This window comes from Schistocerca serialis, chromosome 1, assembly GCF_023864345.2.
Source record: "Schistocerca serialis cubense isolate TAMUIC-IGC-003099 chromosome 1, iqSchSeri2.2, whole genome shotgun sequence".
Classification (NCBI taxonomy): domain Eukaryota; kingdom Metazoa; phylum Arthropoda; class Insecta; order Orthoptera; family Acrididae; genus Schistocerca; species Schistocerca serialis.
The window spans coordinates 42635550-42657891 of record NC_064638.1 but is presented as its reverse complement, the minus strand read 5'-3'; positions in this window follow the sequence as shown (position 1 = coordinate 42657891).

The following is a 22342-nucleotide window of genomic DNA, read 5'->3' as shown; positions in this document are numbered from 1 at the left end:
ATAAGGTAACCTGAATCCACCCAGCTTTCGCCCCTATAGAATAAAGTTGGTCGAAAGATTGAACGGTGCACAGATAAATTAGTCTTGGTACTGACTTCCTTATTGCAGAATAGAGTAGATCGTAGCTGAGCGCTCACTGCATTAGCTTTGCTACACCTCGCTTCCAGTTCTTTCACTATGTTGCCATCCTGTGAGAATATGCATCCTAAGTACTTGAAACTGTCCACCTGTTCTAACTTTGTTCCTCCTATTAGGCACTGAATCCGTTTATATCTCTTTCCCACTGTCATTACTTTCGTTTTTGAGATGTTAATCTTCATACCACAGTCCTTACATTTCTGATCTAGCTCTGAAATATTAGTTTGCAAACTTTCAATCGAATCTGCCATCATAACTAAGTCATCCGCATACGCGAGACTGCTTATTTTGTGTTCGCATATCTTAATCTCACCCAGCCAGTCTATTGTTTTCAACTTATGATCCATAAATAATACGAACAACAGTGGAGACAGGTTGCAGCCTTGTCTTACCCCTGAAACTACTCTGAACCCTGAACTCAATTTACCGTCAACTAATTGCTTGCAAAAGTTTGCCTAATATTCCATAAAGGTCTTCACGTAGATAGGCAGCAGTTAATCTCGTAGAACAGACAATAACTTCCTTCTAGGAGCCTGGTCATATGCCATTTCTAGATCTATAAAGCATAGATTCAATTCCCTGTTCCACTCATAACACTTCTCCATTATTTGCCGTAAGCTAAAGATCTGGTCCTGACAACCTCTAAGAGGCCTAAACCCACACTGATCTTCATCCAATTTGTCCTCAACTAATACTCGCCCTTTCCTTTCAACAATACCTGAGAAGATTTTACCCACAAAGCTGTAACAACTACAGAGGTATCTCTTTAAACATGGAAACAGAAAAGATTGATTAAAGATTGATGTGATTACTGCTTTCGTCCAGTCTGATGGAACCGGTCCCGACTCCCAGGCCATTTCAGTTATCCTGTGTAGCCATTTAAGACCTGACATTCCACTGTATTTGATGAGTTCCGACTTAATTTCATCCACCCCAGCCGCTTTGTTGTCCTGCAATCTATTGACCATTTTCTCCACTTCCTCAAATGTAATCCTATTTCCATCATCATTCCTAACTCATCGTACATCGAAATCTGAAACATTACTCATCATATTTTCGCCTACATTGAGCAACTCTTCAAAATATTCCCTCCATCCGCCCAAGGCATCAACAGGATTCACCAGCAGTTTTCCTGATCTGTCCTTAATACTTGTCATTCCCTTCTTTCCTCCCTTTCAAAGACTGCTAATTACACTCTAGAATGGTTTTCCAGCAGCTTGACCCAAAGTCTCCAACCTGTTTCCAAAGTCTTCCCAAGATATCTTCTTGAATGCTGCAATTATCTGTTTGGCTTTGTTTCTTTCTTCAATATAACTTTCTCTGTCTACCTGAGTTCTAGTATGTAGCCATTTTTGATACGCCTTCCTTTTCCTTTTACAGGCTGCCTTGACAGTGTCATTCCACCAAGCTGTTTGCTTCATCCTACCTTTACACACTACTGTTCCAAGACATTCTTTAGCCACTTCTAGTACTGTATCCCTGTACCTTGTCCATTCCTTTTCCAATGACTGTAATTGCCTACATTCAACTAACTGGTACCTTTCTGAGATCACTTGTATATTTGTGCCTGATTTCCTTATCCTGAAGTTTCTCCACTTTTATCCTCCTACATATGGACCTGATCTGCTGTACTTTCGGCCTCACAATACCAATTCCACTGCAGATTAAATAGTGATCAGTGTCATCAAAGAATCCCCTGAATACACGTGTCCCCCTCACAGCCTTCCTGAATTACTGATCTGTTATTGTATAGTCAATGACAGATCTGGTTCCCCTGCCTTCCCAAGTATACCGGTGAATGTTCTTATGTTTAAAAAATGAGTTTGTGATTACTAAGCCCATACTGGCACAGAAATCCAAGAGTCGTTTCCCGTTCCTGTTGGCCTCCATATCCTCTCCAAATTTACTCATAACCTTTTCATACCCTTCTGTTCGATTTCCAATCGTGGCATTAAATTCACCCATGAGCAGAACACTGTCCTTCTCCTTTACTGTCGGCCGCGGCGGTCTAGCGGTTCTAGGCGCTGAGTCAGGAACCGCGCGACTGCTACGGTCGCAGGTTCGAATCCTGCCTCGGGCATGGATGTTTGTGATGTCCTTAGGTTAGTTAGGTTTAAGTAGTTCCAAGTTCTAGGGGACTGATGACCACAGATGTTAAGTCCCATAATGCTCAGAGCCATCCACCTGTCCTTTACTCTAACAACTTTGTCACTAAGTGCGTCATAACTATCCATCTTATCTTGATCTGTCCCTTCACAATGCGAATGTACTGACACAATCCTAATTTTCTTGTTAGACACTGTCAAATCTATCCACATCAGTCGTTCGGTTACGTGTCTTACTGCAACTACGCTGGATTCCATTTCTTTCCTGATGTAAAGACCTACACCCCATTGTGCTATTCCTGCTTTGACTCCTGACAGGTAAACCTTGTACTCTCCCACTTCCTCTTCTTTCTCACCCCCTTACCCGAATGTATTTAACAGTTAAAACGTCCAACCCCATCTTACTTGCAGCGTCTGCCAACTCTACCTTCTTCCCAGAGCAGCCCCCATTGATATTAATAGCTCCCCATCTCGTTACCATTCGTTTGCCGAGTCATATCAGGAGTCCCTGGTTTATCAAATGGAGGTGGGGCTCCGTCACCTCCAAAGGTCCGAGGCATTTTGCTCTGATTGTTTCCAGCATCATATTTAAAGTACCAGGGAAGCAGGTTGCTTGCCGTACTTGCCCCGAGTCCCATTGGGCTTTACCACTAACGGTTGAGGGACTAACCGGTGGATTTGGTAGTCTTTGTCGTCTGAGCACAAAGGTGACCACGTCGCAGGATATGTCCGAGATGCCCAGCCTTATTCCAAAGTAACTGGTATTCTGACTGTCAGAACCACTTACTTGGCCACTCATACGTTGCCCGTGGTTCATGATCTAGGACATGACAACAGGAACCCACACCATAAACCACAATCACGATACATCCACGATACAACCACGATACATGTAATCATAAATTACTCAAAGACATTAATTGGTAGAATGTAATCGACATCTTGGTAGTGTATCAAAGCAATTAATCACGTGGACGAATACACAGGATGCACATTCAGTAACAAAAAGTGTCTGGCCAATAATACTATCACCGTTATAGTTAAATTCCAATTTAAGTGAATCATATCAACAAGAAGTGGCTCTGTACAATTACCAACACTTTTCTGTATTCTAATCTGCTACGAAACTTCTGGGAAGATTGCTACATAAATTTTCGTACATAATTTTTCATAACTCGGCACAACAGTGCTATTTAGAATCTTCTACTTGCCTGGGGTGACATGAAACAACAATCATTAAAGATTACGGTTTCTTTATATAGCATCCACTTGTTGTCCTGCAGGACGACGGCAGACATTTTTATGAAAATTTTGCACTTGATGTTTTGCCTATCAACTGCAGTAAAGCATTTTGCCTTTATGTAGTCAAAAGACAATACCGTCACTTGTACCGACTCTCTTATGCGTTTGTTACAAGCATTCAGCTTAATATTTGCGAAATGCAATTTCTAATGGGAATAGCTGTAATTAAGGCTATCTTCACTTCTAGTCTTCGTTTGTGGAATGATTATAACAAATTTTGAAGTACCGTACGTTTTCACATGAAAGGAAAATTGGAGTTATTGTTGCTTTTAATCAGAAATTGCTATATATTTGAAACGTATGTATGACTGATTGCTTTCTGATCACATAAAGTTATGAGCAAAAATATTAAGTTTGATGACTTTACCTCACACCATTCCTAAGCCGTGACGTCAGCTCCTATATGATGATGTAGGCGTATAGCATTCTCAAAGGAAGCACATCATCAGGTACGTGATATGAAACATGTGGTTACCACATAAAAATGAAGTTTCTGAATGAACAGTTTCTGATATCCAGTGCCTACTTGATTACATGTAAAGATGGAATAGAAAGTCATTTACATTGCAGAAGCCACGGCACACGCAACAATGAAAGACAGTTGACGATCGCTAAGCTCATATCCGCGGAAACGATCACTTCGGACACGCTCCGTCATCTTAAAGCGAGTGAAGGGATGCGTGTCGCTGAGGCCGAGGTAAAGAGGAGGCCGCACTACGTGCCGTGGCTCGACTACGGAGAGGTAAGTGATGTGTTGCACACGGTTTCAGTAAGATACGTTAGAGTGGAAAGCGCACAGTTTAGAAGCTACAGAATTCGGATGCTGTCCACCGCTCCGCTTTCATAAAACGCCTTTAACATGGGCTCAGGGACTTTCGAACTTACATACAGCGATATTACTTATAATGAGAGACAAGCAAAGATGCTTTGCTGGATTCTTTGCTGGAAATGAGGGTCGATATTGTGTGGTTTTGTGTGCTACGCTGTTCGTATATACACTACTGGCTATTAAAATTGCCACACCACGAAGATGACGTGCTATACAGACGCTAAATTTAACCGACAGGAAGAAGATGCTGTGATATGCAAATTATTAGCTTTTCACAGCATTCATACAACGTTGCCGCCGGAGGCAACACCTACAACGTGCTGACAGGAGGAAAGTTTCCAACCAATTTCTCATACACAAACAGCAGCTGACAGGCGTTGCCTGGTGATACATTGTTGTGATGCCTTCTGTAAGGAGGAGAAATGCGTACCATCACGTTTACGACTTTGATAAATGTCAGACTGTAGCCTATAGCGATTGCGGTTTATCGTATCGCGACCTTGCTGCTCGCGTTGGTCGAGAGCCAATGGCTGTTAGCAGAAAATGGAATCGGTGGGTTCAGGAGTGTAATACGGAACGCCGTGCTGGATCCCAACGGCCTCGTATCACTAGCAGTATAGATGACAGGCATCTTACCCGCATGACTGTAACTGATGGTGCAGCCACATCTCGATCCCTGAGTCAACAGATGGGGACGTTTGCAAGACAGCAACCTTCTGCACGAACAGTTCGACGACGTTTGAAGTAGCATAGACTATCAGCTCGGAGACCATGGCTGCGGTTACCCTTGATGCTGCATCACAGACAGGAGCGCCTGCGATGGTGTACTCAACGACGAACCTGGGTGAATCCAGGTTCTGTTTACAGCACCATGATGGCCGCATCCGTGTTTGGCGGCATCGCGGTGAACGCACATTGGAAGCGTGTATTCGTCAACGCCATACTGGCGTATCACCCGGCGTGATGGTATGGGGTGCCATTGGATACACGTCTCGGTCACCTCTTGTTCGCATTGACGGCACTTTGGACAGTGGACGTTACATTTCAGATGTGTTACGACCCGTGGCTCTACCCTTCATTCGATCCCTGCGAAACGCTACATTTCAGCAGGATAGTGCACGATCGCATGTTGCAGGTCCTGTACGGGCGTTTCTGGGTACAGATAATGTTCGACTGCTGCCCGGCCAGCACATTCTCCAGATCTCTCACCAATTGAAAACGTCTGGTCAATGGTGGCCGAGCAACTGGCGCGCCACAATACGCCAATCACAGCTCTTGATGAACTGTGGTATAGTGTTGAAGCTGCATGGGCAGCTGTACCTGTACACGTCATCCAAGCTCTGTTTGACTCAATGCCCAGCCGTATCAAGGTTATTATTACGGCCAGAGGTGGTTGTTCTGGGTACTGATTTCTCAGGATCTATGCACCCAAATTGCGTGAAAATGTGATCACATGTCAGTTCTAGTATAATATATTTGTCCAATGAATACCCGTTTATCATCTGCATTTCTTCTTCGTGTAGCAACTTTAATGGCCAGCAGTGTAGATGAAATGAAAAGAGGTGACTGAATACGCCTTGGTTACATTTACAGGCAATTTTAGAACACAGAACGATAGGTTATGTCGCGGTCGAATGGATGGATCTGACAAAATCGAAAGAAATGCGAAAACTGATTAGCGCATAGGTATAAACTAACTTAATATACACCGAAATGCGGTGAAAATGAGAACGTACTTTATCTTCTGGTCCGCAGGGTGGAGTTTGTACATGGGGTCAAGTATGCGGCAACAAGAGGAATGTAGGGAAACGATGACATCGAAGCGAGCGGATTAAGGAAGGTAGTTAATTTTTTCACGTTGAGTTCGTATTATAGAGTATGTCTACTGAGGTAGCAGTGATACACGCGAGTTTAATACTGTATTTGATGCTTTTCAGGAGGACAGAGAATCATTCACGTCTGAACTTACATCTGTGTTGAAGGATAACAGAGTGTACGGGATGATCGATTGAGATAGAGCTGCAACTAGGTACGATTCAAACGTTGACTCATTTATTCTAGAGAAGGACTAGTTGCTGAAGGTCAATTTTTTCCAGTATTCTAATTGGATGCTTTAGTCACGTGATATAGCCTGCGTTCTAGTCGTATGCAGGTACGTGTTCCGTATGTGGTTTAAAGCACTGTCTACTTGCGATCGTTGACGGTGAACCCGTCTGTCATTAGAGGACTTCCATCTCATGTGTGATGAAAGTTGACACTTTCCTCTAAACGCAATTTAATTTACGCGTTCCCCACCCTGTCCAAGCTTGGTGTAAAATCGAGACTTCAGCGTCATTACTAAGATGTGGGTATTTGTGAGGGGCTGTATTCATTGTGTACACACTTACTCGAGAGATGGGTGTTTACAGAGTTGGTGACGGGATGACTTAATTTTCACATGTTGGACGCTGCTGTTAAGCGTATCTGTTTGCCTGTAGGATGTACCGGCTACTAATAATTATACTATTACTCCATCAGGTCTACATAAAAATTATAATTTCTGACTCGTCATTGTATGTGATCATTGGGCACTAGACGTGTCCGCTGGGCCATATTGGGCTCGTATTAGAGAGGAAAAGTAATACGATTGGGGGAGAGATCCTTCTCCCCGCTTCCCTTACGCTGAGCATTATGTCTGACAGGACGGAAAAGTAAGCGATCTAAGGTTATCGCCCGTATTTAAGTGCTAAACGTTCTCGTCTTAGGAGTGTGTGTGTGTTTATGTTCTCTCCCCCTCTCCCCCTCTCCCACCGGAACCTTCGATGCACCAATCATGGACTCTAGAACAATACTTTACACATGATAGATTGGATGACTTACGTAAAAATGCGTCGAACTACGTTGTGTATAAATAGCACTCCGTTCTTGTTCTTAACTGTATGCTATTAAATTAAGGCACTTTGAGATCTGTTACTATAGATCAATGTGGTGTACTAAGCTCCAAGACTTTGTTACATTTCGAGAAATGTGGTGCACTTGGAGGGTTTAGGACTAGGAAAGCTCTATTCAGTCAAGAGAGGTGGAGTGTAGCTGTATTCGTCTGCTCGGTTGAGGAATAATTGGGTAGCGATGTTGCGGGGTAGGTTGGTCAATGCCGAGGTGAGAATGGTCTTTTAACGTAAGAGGGCGAGATAGCTCTGTGACCACCATACGTAGAGAAATTGATCGAGTACTATGTGCGAGGTCTTAGTATACCAGAGAACGCTATAGATATTTCTTAGATCGTTTTTTATGTGTTCGTGAATTAAGTGTGAATGGACGTGCTGAGCAGTCATCTATGAATGTTCGCAATGATACTTGCAAAGCACAGGATGTATGGTTTAGCTATGATACTGAAATTAGGAAAACTAGCTATAACATGATAGGCCAGTATTGGACTTATTATCCATCACAGCTGATACTGTAAAATTTTTTGCGATATTACAGAAGATCGGTGGTGTCTTATCCACCGCATCAGTGCATTGGGTACGACATAATGATTGTCCCCCAACTCAAACAAGCATTTTCAGTCAAACTTCCGGGGTTGCTAGCACCGAAAACGGGTCATTTTTGCACACAAGTTCGGGATCACCATCACTAGAAATGGAACACAGAGTTATAAACTGTTCGGTCACTGCGACATACGAGTTTAAATGTAGAGGTGGTCAATAATTTTCGAGGGAAGTCGCCACAACGCCACCAGGCTCTTCTAGTTTCCTTGTGTTGTGGCTGTCCTTTATTTGAAATCATATTCATACAGTCGACAGAATAACATTGAATGATTTACAAGCTGCAAGGTATAGTTTCCTGTGAGAGGCCGTGCATCAGTCCGTGTTAATGTCTGTTTAGAATCAGACACTGACTTCGAAGTCGCGGCAGAAGGACGAAATGCTCGGCAGTGTGCAAAAGCGTGTTAGAAAACATTGTTTGAACAAGGGTCAGAGGTAGCTTCTCATTCGCTTAGAGTATGGGTGGTCAAACTTTAAAGTGGTCCGTGCAGCGTCTGTATATTTAATATGATCTTGTTCATATAGACAGCTGCAGTTTGACTTGGTGAGCTGTTTGAGGTGTCAGGAATTCTTGGATGGTCGCACTCTGAGTTATTCGGGGAGAGTATTGTGAATTCCGTTTGTCCCCGCTGGAGGTGGATCGCATTGGTGCCTTCGTGACTTTTTCACTGTTTGATGGTAGGGGATAAAGATGATAGGGCGTTGAGGATCTGTTGTATCTAGTTTGTGACGTACAACATTGCGCTCATTTCTGGCGAATGGTCAAAAGAAGGTGCTGTTGCAGTAACTGAGGTCGTCCTGTTTCTATACAGGCTGCAGAAGGTAATAGACATGTCTTTCTCCGACTAAAATTGCAGAGATCAAATGGGTGAAGATAAATGCATACTCATCTACGCTTAGAAAGGGAGAATGATTTTTTAATATTATTAAGTGAGTTTTGGCCGGAGTGAATATGGTTTTATATATGCGAGTGTTTAAGATTTGCGAGTGGAAATTGTCAGCGAAGGGTGAATGACGTCAGGTTCGCTGGCTGGGGGAGACACTTTTCACATGTCCTGTTGGCGATGCGAGTGGGTTGGGGGGGGGGGGGAGGGAGGGAGGGATAGAGATTTGCGCTATTCAGGAATCCATTTGTGCGCTGTATGTCGTTAGACAATAGCTGGAGAGCAGTTATAGAAAGAGAGAGCCCACTTCAGCATTCTGGTCCCAGGGCTGAGTGGACGGCTGTTTAGATTGACAGTTATGTTGCTTTGACATGCCGCCGCCACCGCCACCGGCGCTCGGACGCTCGCTTTGTAAGGCGCTATGTGATTAGTTTGAGCATTTAGTACTTGTCTTGGTCGTTATTGGATTAAGAACTGTAATATTGAAGTTCATGTCCTCAGCGGGACCACTGTGTAATTGAGTGAGAGTGTGTGTTTTTGAAGATATGTTTCGCGATTGGTGATGTTAAGTTGATGGCGAAATTTAGCTACCACTGTAAAAAATAGCTGTCTGCTGCTGAAAGAAGGAAAGAAAGGGGTGACCTTGCCCCCAGACCTGATGGATGAGTTATTCAACAACTATCACTTGCTCTTGCCTAATGATGTTCGGATATAGGAGTCTCTAAACGGCGCGCGAGATTTTTTTATGTGGAAATCTATGCAAACTATAGATAGTGATATTCGACTGCTAGTAACAACAGTTAAGAGCGGAAAAATAGGTCGAAATCGAGTGCTGGCAGAAAGTTGGGGCAATGGTAATAATACTTAATTCAAGGTGAAGGTGGTAAATGTGGATCAGGCTTTGAATATTGGTGTGAGTGTCGTATGTGCTTGATGCTCTGTATAAAAGTTTGACTCATTAATTGCGTTTGGTATTTCTGGGGGTGTGTAAAATTAATTTTACTGTTGAAAGTGCGAGAAAGACGAGTTGATTGGTGTTTAGATAGAGGCTACGTTTGTACGTAATTCGAAAAGAGGGGATGAGAATGGTAAATTGATTGATGAACATGGTTTGTGGGGTGATATATGAGTGTTAAGATAGTGTTGAGGACGTCTGCGTATGTTGATGGTGGGACGGGTGTGAGGTGAGGTGCTGTGGGAGGTGTAAATTAGATCTCATTAAAAAAATGTTGTAAAGTAAGAATAATGTTGAGAAGGTTTTAGATGGCTGGTCACGCGACGAGGCGAGAGAAGGGATGTGTAGTGTAATGTCGTGTGAGGAGCAATGCGCAGTGTGCTACAGTGTCATAGGAGGTAAAGACATGCGCTGCTATGATGTGTCTAGCGTATGGAGACTGCGCTCTCGAATTATGCTACGTTGATATTAAGTTGTCTTTCACCCGAATTCGGTGGTCTCGGCTCGGGATTGAGACGGATCGTGGTCCTGGACAGACGTATGTGTGTTCTTTGACTGCTGACGAGCGCGTTTACCGCGCCAAGTCACGCTTGCGGAAGCCGAACAGGGGCTGTGTGAGGTCTGAAATCAGACGGATGGGTGACTTCACAATCCTGTGGGCAGGGTGCGGAGTGGGGGGGTACCTGAGCACGTCTGCTGAGTTATTTTGCGAGCGGATCTACAGGCTCTGCTATGCGTTATTTGGATAGTTTACGAGTACTGAGCGTATCTACACATCTGTGTGAAGAATTATTTAGCAGCAGTTTGCTATTGTATGTACTGAAATTATGATTGGGTGCGTGTCTGTGGGCTGTGCAACATGGCCCAGGGCACATCTGGGTGGGTGTTTAGTGATAGCGTGATGGATATACTGTATGGTTAAATAAGTTGTTCGAAAATATTGAGTGTTCTCAATGGTTACACACACCTGCAGCGCAAATCAGAGTGATTGGTTTTCCATCACGATCTCGGTTGCTTGCGAGTAGTAAATGTTTTCCCGGCCGCGTTAATCATGTGTGTCAACGAGCTATGGGCTGTTCTGACAATAGACCTGAAGGCAGGTCAAGACCTGAGACGCCGGCGGTAAACATGAGAAGAACAACGCAGCTTTCACTTGTCAGAGGAGAGTGCCCTTTCGGGTCGGCTGTCACGAGCGAGCGCGGAAGCTGAACTTAGATTACGCTCCAAGCCAGGCCGCGCGCGCGTGCTGTCGGCGGGAGGAGGGATTCCAGAGCCTCCATCCAAGACGTATAGGTGATATGAATTTTCTCGGGTGTTAGGCGCGAATGCGACTGTGACGAAGTCATGTTTGGAGGCGGCCGAGCGGAGACTTTTGGTCTGTTTGGTCCAACCAACCAACCCATCAGTCCCTTGTTTCAAATGTGGTCCATTCCGATAGTGTGATATCTCAAAAAAGTCAGAACGATGAAAGGGAAAAGGCTAAAAATGTAAAAGGGCAGTCATGTTGGCAATGGTAAAATCAAAATGAGGCAAGTCTGCAAGAGAGCGAACCCAACGCTACGCTGAAGCAGCAGAGGCAAGACCACCTGCGACTTAAAAGGTGCAACCGCTAGAATGTATAAGTGTGTATGGGAAAAGGAGACTGTTTTTATCATTTTTTTTTTAGGATTGGCTATAGTAAAAGGGGAAGAAAACAGGATCTCAGCCAGAGAGGGGAGTCAGGAATCTCCAAACACGGCGTACAGTGGGAGATACCCCAACACTCACCGCCCTGCCCCAACACCAGAGAGATTAAAAACCTTGAAACTGAGAATACAAACCACTTTCCTTGAGGAAGCCGAGAACCAGGTCGACCATCTGGGAATCGCCTGCCAACATTAAAGGTGAAGTGTGGGGGAGCCTGTACTTAGCACGTAGAACCAAAAGAATGGGGCATTCAACCAAAATGTGGGCTACTGACTGGAAGAATCCACAACCACAAAGTGGGGGTGGCTCATCACACAAAAGAAAACCATGGGTCAGCCTGGTATGGCCAATATGGAGACGACACAGTGTTGTCGAGTGCATTCGGGAGAGGCCAAAGGAAGAACGCCACGGGCCTGGTGTCACCTTAATCGCACGAAGTTTATTAGACAGGGGAGTAGCCTCCCAAGAATTGGCCCACGACTGTGCGAAGTGGGATTTGATGTGAAGCCGTAAATCCGCTGCAGGAGGGCTTACAGATTACGGGGTAAGTGACTACTCCCCCAGCCTGACGATCAGCGAGCTCATTACCCAGGATACCCACATGGCCAGGGACCCAAAGGAAGTCAACGGAACAAGCAGCACGGTGAATATCAGCGAGATGGTCATGGATGACAGAGATCAAGGGATGGCGCGAAAAACATCGGTCAATAGCCAGAAGGCCACTCATTGAGTCCGTACATAACAAAACATGGTTGTGTTGGGACTGTTTAATAAAGGTAAGGGCATGGGAAATTGCCATCAATTCCGCAGTAAACACCCCACATGTGGGTGGCAGCAGATAATTTTCCGTTCCAACAGAGGACTTGAAGGCATACCCAAGATGATCAGCAGATTTAGAGCCATCAGTGTAAAAAACAACAGCATCCCGAAACTCCCATAAAATTCAGCGGAAAAAGGGACGGAACACCATCGGGGGGGGGGGGGGGGGGGGATGGAATCTTTCGGGCGTCGGCGGAGATCCATCCGAAATCGAGGCCGAGGAACTAACCGAGGGGGGACGGAGGGTAGGGAGCAAGGAACACAGGACTAAGAAGGAAGCTGAAAATCACGGCAAAGAGACGCAAGGCGGAGCCCAACCGGTAAACCTGCCTGAGGGCGGGAATCAGGTGGGCGACGTCCATAGAATAGGAAGGATGAGTGGGAGAAGAACAGACAGCGAGTGCATATGACACCAGAAGCTGGGACTGCCGAGTAGAAGGGGGGGGGGGGGGGTGATCCCAGCTTCAACCAGGAGACTATCAACAGTGCTAGCAGTGTTAGTAGGGAAGGTACCAGTGGCCAAACGGATACTGTGGTGTCACCGCCAGACACCACACTTGCTAGGTAGTAGCCTTTAAATCGGCCGCGGTCCGTTAGTATACGTCGCCACTAACAGAGATTGCAGACCGAGCGCCGCCACACGGCAGGTCTAGAGAGACTTCCTAGCACTTGCCCCAGTTGTACAACCGACTTTGCTAACGATGGTTCACTGACAAAATAGGCTCTCATTTGCTGAGACGATAGTTAGCATAGCCTTCGGCTACGTCAATTGCTACGACCTAGCAAGGCGCCATGTTCAGTTACTATTGATATTGTAAATAATGTACAGTCAAGAGCGACGTTCACCATATATGGATTAAAGTTAAGTATTCCACCAGCTACGTCCGTTTTTTTGCTAAAGTCTAATTTCCTTGACCTATTCCAGACCTCACGCCAGCCTGCGTGAGCTAAAACGCGTGCCTTTCGGCTTCCTCTAATATCACTGTGTTGGCTCTCCTGCCAACCCACAACAGATACCACGATGGTGGACTGGATCCAGCACGTGCAGTGTGGAAGGAGCAGCCAAACTATAAACTTGACAACCATAGTCCAAGCGAGACAGAACTAGAGCATGATAAAGACGGAGGAGGGAGCGGCCCGCAACCCAAGAGGAGTGGGCAAGGAAGCGAAGGACATTGAGTTTAAGGAAACATCCTACCTTCAGAAGTCTGATATGGGGCAGCCAAGTGAGCTTGTAGTCGAAAAGAAGACCTAGGAAACGAAACTGTGGGACCACAGGCAATCGTTGTGCATCGAGATAGAGCTCTGGCTCAGTGGATCGTAGTACGGCGACAGAAGTGGACTACCCGCGATTTTAAAGGAGAGAATTGAAACCCGTGTGGGAGGGTCCATGCAGTGGCACGCCGTGTAGCTCCCCGGACCTGCCGTTCTGCAGAGGCCATCGATGAGGAACCAACCCAAATGCAGAAATCACCCACATACAGGGCAGGGGCGACTAAAGGACCAACAGAGGCCCCAAGTCCATCAATAGCAATGAGGAAAAGAAGTACACTCAAGACAGAACCCTGTGGGATGCCCGTCTCCTGGGTCTGTGGAGAACTAAAAGCAGTACCAGTTCTAACTCTGAATGGCAGATGGATCAGGAACTGGCGGATAAAAATCGGGATGGGCCCCGAAAACCCCACTGATGAAGGGTAAGTAAGATGTGATGGCGCCAGGCCGTGTCATAGGCCTTGCGAAGAACAAAAACAATGCAACCAAATGGCGGCGCTGGGAAAAAGCCTGCCGAACTGCGGATTCCAAGCGAAGTAAATGATCGATTGGAGACCGTCCCTCTCGAAAGCCACACTAGTAAGAGGACAATAAATCCCGAGATTCGAGGACTCAATTGAGCCGACGGGCTACCATCCGTTCAAGTAACTTACAAACAACATTGGTCAAACTAATGGGCCGATAGCTGTCAACAGATAGGGGGTTCTTACCGGGCTTAAGGACAGGAACCACAATGCTATCCCTCCACTGAGAAGGGAAGTCACCCTGGAGCCAGATACGGTTAAACACCTGAAGAAGATGTTGCTGTTGTGGAGCACTGAGATGTTGAAGCAGTTGGTCATGAATTGAATCTGGGCCAGGGGCCGTATCACGAGAAGAAGATAGAGCAGAAAGAAATTCCCATTCAGTAAAAGGTTCGTTGTAAGATTCTGACTCACAAGGGGTGAAACAGCGGGCTGAAGCTTCCACCTTATGTTTTTGATGAAGGAAAGCAGCTGGATAGGAGGCTGACGCTGATGCCACTGCAAAATGGGTCGCAAGATGTTCTGCAAGAACTAATGGGTCCATACAAATGCCATCTGGGAGATGAATGCCTGGGAGGGTGGACTGCCGATGGCAACCTTGGGGAGAGCGAAGTGTAGCCCATACTCGTGAAAGAGGGACAGTAGAACCAAGGGAAGAAGCAAATCGTTCCCAACATATCCGCTTGCTCTGTTTGATTAAATAACGGGCTTTAGCGCAAAGGCGTTTAAAGGTAGTAAAGCTGCCTACGGATAGATGCCTCTTAAAGTGTTGCAAAGCTCGACGGTGATCACGGATGGCAATGGCAATGGCCGTATTCCACCATGGGACTTGCCGGCGACGAAATGGTCCAGATGAGCGCGAGACAGCAAGGCTAGCAGCGCGAACAATCGCGTCAGACACGTCACCGAGGACGTCATCAATACGACCCGAAAGAGAGGGAGAAAACACGACATGTGCAGTGTATAGAGGTCAATCAGCGCGTTGGGAAGACCAACGAGGTAACCTGTCCATCGGGGAGCGGGAAGGGAGCGTGATAATCAATGGGAAATGGTCACTATCACAAAGGTCGTCGTGTGGCGACCAGTGTAATGAAGGGAGGAGAGAGGGAGAAGAAAGAGAAAGATCAATGGCAGAAAAGGTACCATGACCGGCACTGAAATGAGTAGGGGAGCCATCATTAAGAACGCACAGGTCGTGGTCTGCAATAAATTGGTCAGTAAGACTACCTCGTCTAGAAGGAAAGGCACTGCCCCACAAGGGATGATGAGCATTAAAATCCCCAAGGAGGAGGAAGGGAGGAGGAAGTTGCTGAAGAAGGGCAGTTAAGGCAGCAGGTGTAAGAGTCCTGTCAGGAGGGAGATAAAGATTGCAAACTGTGACCGCAGAGTCTAAGTGGACCCTAACTGCAACCGCTTCAAATGTAGTGTGAAGAGGAATCCACATGCTAGCAATGTTCGTACGGACCAACGTACAAACGCCACCAGAAGCCCGCAGGGGTCCTACCTGATTTCGACAGAAAACACGGAACCCACGGAGGGTCGGTGTGTGAGCATCATTCCTGTAGAACCACACAAGCTGCAGAATAAGACGAAATAAGGGATTTCAATTCTGGAAGGTGACGGTAGCCCAATTCCATTGGAGAACCAGAGAATGATGATTTAAATGGGGGCTGAACACGCTAAAGCCAGTCATACCGCCAGGTCATCACCCGTCACTGACAAGAAGGGTGCTACATCCATGAACAACAGGTCAGAATCTGGTTGTAAAGCTGGGGATGAGACCTCTGGTGACACCAGAGGCTCTTTGTCCCAGGACTTATGTTTCTTCTTCTTCTTTTCAGGTTGAGATCGGGGAGGGCTGTGTGGCATAAAGTAGCCAGCTGCAGTAAGATCGGGAACAGAAAGAGACCGGGCAACCTGGAGGCCAACAGACTGCGGTTCTCGCGGTCGTCACGTGGCAGCAGACCTGTGTCCTGGAAGGTGCCGGGAAGGGGCAACCCCGGGAGGGGCGCCCTTGACCAGCAGAACCCGAAAGAGTAAGACACTTCTGTGGCTGGGGAGGGGGAGCAGCGCCCAGAGGAGAAGGTGTGGGAGCCGCAGGGGAGGGGAGGGAGGGAGGAGAGGGGTGCAGGATTGAGGTACGGAAGGGGGAGGAAGGGGTAAAGATGTAACTAAAGCAAAACTAACCTACACAGAGGCTCGTAAGACGAATACACGTCTTCACCGTGTCTCCATGACGTCTAAACGATCAAGGGACTTATACTTCTGTATGTTCTTTTCCTTCTTATATACTGGGCAATCTGGTGAACGTGGAGAATGATTGCCATGGCAATTTACACACATAGGAGGGGAACACAGGGACTCCCCACATGGAGTGGACGTCCACAGTCACCACAGAGAGGGGCTTGCGAACAGCGGGAAGACGTGTCCAATATGCAAGCACTTACAACACCTCATAGGAGGTGGGATGCACGGCTTCACATCACATTGATAAACCATAATCTTTACTTTCTCATGGAGGGTATCCCCTTGAAAAGCCAGGATAAAGGCACCAGTATCAATGCAATTGTCCTTAGGACCCTTCTGAACACGCCGAACAAAGTTAACACCCCGCCGTCTGAGATTGTTCTGAAGTTCCTATCAGTCTGAAGGATGAGGTCCCTGTGAAACATCGCACCTTGAACCATATTTAGAGACTTGTGGGGGGGTAATGGGCACAGGAATTGTGCCAAGATGGGTACAGGCATGAAGGGCCGCAGACTGGGCAGCTGATGCAGTTTTGATCAGCATCGAACTCGACCGCAGCTTGCTCAGGGAGTCCACTTCACCAAACTTGTCTTCAATGTGTTCCACAAAGAATAAAGGTTTGGTATTGGTAAAAGTATGCTCATCAGTCCTGGAGCAAACCAGATTGCGGGGGGTGGGGGGTGGGATCGTTTCTCCACTAGCCGATGGGCCTGTCCCTCTTCCCAGGGGGTAGCCATGGAAGGGAAGGCCGAAGCGGGCAAGAGAAGCAGCAATAGAAGAATCAGTTCCACACAGAGAGACGGCCGCAGGAGAATGGCCAGAGTTCTGGACCCCTATGCATTTCTTTTGCATAGCGTCCGCCCTGATACCACCCACTCCGATCAGAGGCTCTCCTCACAGGCGCCACCCAGGCACAGCAAGGGCCATCTGGCATGGCTACCATTGCCGGGAGTTCCAATGCTCCAGGATGATGAGCAACCACTCCAAGGCTTGCATGAGGAGGTCACAGCTCGGGTATCGGATGTGTGATCCCTGTGTGTTCAGTGGGCTCAACCAAAAGTTTTTTTTTGTTTTTTTTTTTTTTGTTTTTGTGGTTTTAGGGAGCACAACTTCAATGGTCATTAGCGCCCTGACTACTCTAAGAATGCACCGCGAGGCACAAGTTGACCACAACAACTAAAAGGGAAAACACGATAAAAGATAGACTGACAGGCATAGGATTAAAAAACAGCATCATCAAATGTCCTTAGCGAGGTTTGTCAAATTGATAAAACGAAGAACACGAGCAGCTGCTCGTGGGTCATCCACTAAAATGGCATCGAAAGTATTTGGCAGGTTAAGATCGAGGCGCAGTGTGTTAAGATCTGGACAGGACATTAAAATGTGTCTAACCGTCAGCAAGTGCCCACATGGGCAGAACGGCGCCGGCGCAGCCGTCAGCAGATGGGGATGGCTGAACCGGCAGTGTCCAATTCTTAACCGGGCTAAAACGACCTCCTCCCGCCGAGAAGGGCGTGAGGAGGACGTCCAAGCCACGGGAAGAAGTTTTAAGGCCCGAAGCTTGTTGTCGGTAAGTGCAGCCCAATCGGCATGCCACAGCGATAAGATGCGCCGACAAATGACCCTGCTAAAATCGGACGAAGGGACACAACAAGAAGCTGTCCGAGGCTGGAGGACCGCAGCCTTGGCCGCGGCATCTGCAGCTTCGTTCCCAGGGATACCGACATGGCCAGGAACCCACATAAAGCTAACTGGAGAACCGACGTCCACCAGCTGCTGAAGAGAGCGTTGGATCCGGTGTACGAAAGGGTGAACCGTGTACGGATCACTGAGGCTCTGGATGGCGCTCAGGGAATCTGAGCATATGACATAAGCAGAATGTCGGTGGCGGCAGATGTAAAGAACAGCCTGGTAGAGGGCAAAGAGCTCAGCTGTGAAGACCGAACAATCGCCATGGAGCCGGTATTTGAAACTTTGTGCCCCGACAATAAAGGAACACCCGACCCCGTCATTGGTCTTAGAGCCATCTGTATAAATGAAAGTCATGTTGATGAACTTCGAACGAAGTTCCAAAAAATGGGAGTGGTAGACCGAACCGGGGGTGACCTCTTTTGGGAGCGAGCTGAGGTCAAGGTGAACGCGGACCTGAGCCTGGAGCCAAGGTGGCGTGCGGCTCTCGCCCACTCGAAAGGTTGCAGGGAGTGAAAAATCAAGGTGTTGAAGGAGGCGACGAAAGCGAACTCCAGGGGGTAGCAGGGCAGAGACATACAACCCGTATTGACGGTCAAGAGAGTCGTCAAAAAAGGAACGATAAGACGGATGGTTGGGCATTGACAGTAGCCGACAGGCATACCGACAAAGCAGTATATCGCGCTGGTAGGTGAGTGGCAATTCGCCAGCGTCAGCATGAAGACTCTCTACGGGACTGGTATAAAATGCTCCGATCGCAAGTCGTAAACCCCGATGTTGTATGGAGTTGAGGCAGCGTAAGATGGATGGCCGTGCAGAGGAGTATACGAAGCTCCCATAATCCAGCTTGGAGCGGACGATCTACCGATATAGGCGAAGTAGGACGGTTCGATCCGCTGCCCACGACATACCACTGAGAACACGGAGGACATTTAGAGAACGCGTACAACGGGCGGCCAAATGACACATGTGGAGACCAGCTAAGTTTCCTGTCAAATGTAAGGCCTAAAAATTTGGTTGTCTCCACGATTGGGAGAGCACTGGGGCCGAGTCGTAAAGACGGTGGGAGAACCTCTTTGTAGCGCCAGAAGCTAATACAGACCGTCTTCTCGGCAGAAAAACGGAAGCCATTGGCGACACTCCAGGAGTAAAGATGGTCAAGAGAACGCTGAAGACAGCGCTCCAGGACTCGTGTACACTGCGCGCTGCAATAGATGGTAAAATCGTCCACGAAAAGGGAGCCTGATACATCAGCTGGGAGGCAATCCATTATTGGATTGATCGCGATGGCGAAGAGAGCGACGCTCAAAACTGAGCCCTGTGGCACCCCATTCTCCTGGCGAAAGGTGTCTGACAGGACAGAACCCACACGTACCCTGAACTGTCGATCCATTAAAAAGGAATGAATAAAAAGAGGGAGGCGTCCGCGAAGGCCCCATGTATGCATGGTGCGGAGAATGTCCGCCCTCCAACAGGTGTCGTAAGCCTTCTCCAAATCAAAGAACACAGCCGCGGTCGGGCGCTTCCGCAAGAAGTTATTCATAATGAAGGTCGACAAGGTAACCAGATGGTCAACAGCAGAGCGGCGCCTACGAAATCCACATTGTACATTGGTAAGTAGGCGTCGAGACTCGAGCAGCCAAACCAATCGAGAGTTAACCATTCGCTCCATCACTTTACAGACACAGCTGGTAAGCGAGATAGGTCGATAACTGGAAGGCAAGTGCTTGTCCTTCCCCGGCTTAGGAATCGGGACAACAATAGACTCGCGCCAGCATGTGGGAACATGTCCCTCAATCCAGATGCGATTGTATGTACGAAGAAGAAAACCTTTACCCGCAGGAGAAAGGTTCTTCAGCATCTGAATATGAATAGAATCTGGCCCTGGAGCGGAGGAACGTGATCGGCCAAGTGCGTTTTCGAGTTCCTGCATGGTGAATGGGGCATTATAACTTTCACAATTCGAGGAGCGGAAGTTAGGTGGCCTAGCCTCCTCTGCCTGTTTGCGGGGGAGGAAGGCAGGGTGGTAATGAGCGGAGCTCGAAACCTCTGCGAAAAAGCGGCCGAAGGCATTGGAGACAGCCTCAGGGGCCACAAGGACGTCATTCGCGACCTTCAAGACAGAAACTGGTGAGTGGACCTTAGTGCCAGATAGCCGGTGCAGGCTACCCCAGACAACAGAAGAAGGAGTAAAACTGTTGAAGGTGCTTGTGAAAGCAGCCCAGCTGGCTTTCTTGCTTTCTTTGATAATACGACGACACCGAGCACGTAATCGTTTATAATTGATACAATTCGCCACTGTAGGGTGGCGTTTAAATGTGCGTAAAGCACGTCGACGAGCACGTAAAGCGTCTCTACATGGTGCGGTCCACCAGGGGACCGGTACGCGACGTGGAGAAGAAGGAGGGTGAGGGATGGGATATTCAGCAGCAGCGAGAATGACTTCCGTGAGGTGTGCGACCTGACGATCGCAGCTTGTGAAGGTTTGATCCTGAAAGGTCGCCCTGGAAGAGAAGAGCCCCCAGTCTGCCTTGGAGATGGTCCAACTAGAGGAGCATGGAGAGGGGGTATGCTGCAGGAGATGGATAACACACGGGAAGTGGTCGCTCGAATATCTATCAGAAAGTGCATACCACTCAAACCGGCGTGCAAGTTGGGGAGTACATATAGAGAGGTCTAATTGGGAATAGGTGTGAGATGTGTCCGAAAGAAAAGTAGGGGCGCCAGTATTGAGGCAGACAAGATCGAGCTGGTTGAAAAGGTCTGCTAACAAGGAGCCCCTCGGGCAGGATGCTGGAGAGCCCCAGACGGGATGGTGGGCATTGAAGTCTCCAGTTAACAAAAATGGTGCAGGTAGCTGAGCAATAAGTTGCATCACGTCTGCCCTGGTAACGGCAGATGACGATGGAGTGTAAACGGTACAAATGGAAAATGTAAAAGTGGGGAGAGTAATGCGGATGACAACTGCCTGCAGGCCGGTGTGCAACGTGATGGGATCGTAGTAAATATCATCCCGGACCAGCAACATAACCCCTCCATGAGCTGGGATACCTACCACAGGGGGTAGGTCAAAACGCACAGAGGTGTAGTGTGCCAAGGCAATTTGATCGCATGGGCGTAGCTTCGTTTCCTGGAGGGCTACGACGAGCGGACGGTGCAAGCGGAGCAGCAACTTCAAGTCCTCTCGGTTGGAGCGAATGCTGCGAATATTCCAGTGAATAAGTGCCATCGTAAGAAAAGGAAGATGATAGAAGTGGTCACCTCGAAGGCCGCTTAGGGCCTGGCTTCGATCGAGCACTGCCGCCGCTATCAGTAGGCGGACAGTCATCGTCCATTGGGTCTATAGGGTCATCGGCCATCTCGGGAGGATGGCCGGGAGGGAGAGCTTCCTCCGCCGGTGAACGGCCAGATGTACGGCTACCAGCGGTGCGGCCAGGCGAAACGGATGACGGCCTGGGGCGGCAACCACTGTGTGGCGCAGGAGAAGAAATGCGCCGTGGCGGAGAAGGAGAACTGTGCTTCCTATGCGCCTTTTTGGAAGGACGTTTAGTGGAAGTACCGGTCGAAGGCTGGGAGGTCGAGGTACGGAGGAAGTCTGCATGGGATGGTTCCTTCTTGAAGGCCCGTGCATCTGACTTCGATGTCTTCGTCTTAGCAGAAGCTGAGGAAGGGGCTGATGTCTGTGGGGTGATGGGAGGAAGAGGAGACGTCGACCGCGCGATCTTAGCACTGGCCGAACGGACGACCGTGGTGCTGAAGGTCAGATCGCGTGTCTGGGTTGCTACCTCCCGGGTAGTCCGAGGAGAGGACAGTACTGTATTTCCCCGCTGGGAGCAGCGTGGGCTTCCTACTAGCCAATAGCTTGCGAGCAGCCGAGGTGGACACTTTCTCTTTGACCCGAATTTCTTGGATACAGCGTTCTTCCTTATAGACAGGACAGTCGCGGGAGGATGCGGCATGGTCACCCTGACAGTTCACACAATGAGGAGACGGAGGTGGACAGTCACCCTCATGGGCATCCCTGCCACAAGTGACACATTTAGCCGCATTGGAACAAGACTGTCGAGTGTGATTGAAACGCTGACACTGGTAGCAGCGCGTAGGTGTCGGGACATAGGGGCGAACAGAAATAACCTCGTAGCCCGCCTTGATGCGAGATGGCAGCTTAACACTATCGAAGGTCAAGAAAAGTGTCTGGGTCGGTACAAGGTCATTGTTGACCTTTTTCATGACCCTATGGACAGCCGTCACGCCCTGCTCATCGAGGAAAGATTGAAGCTCCTCGTCAGTCAATCCGTCGAGGGAGCTAGTATAGACTACACCACGAGACGAATTCAAAGTTCGGTGGGCCTCCACCCGGACAGG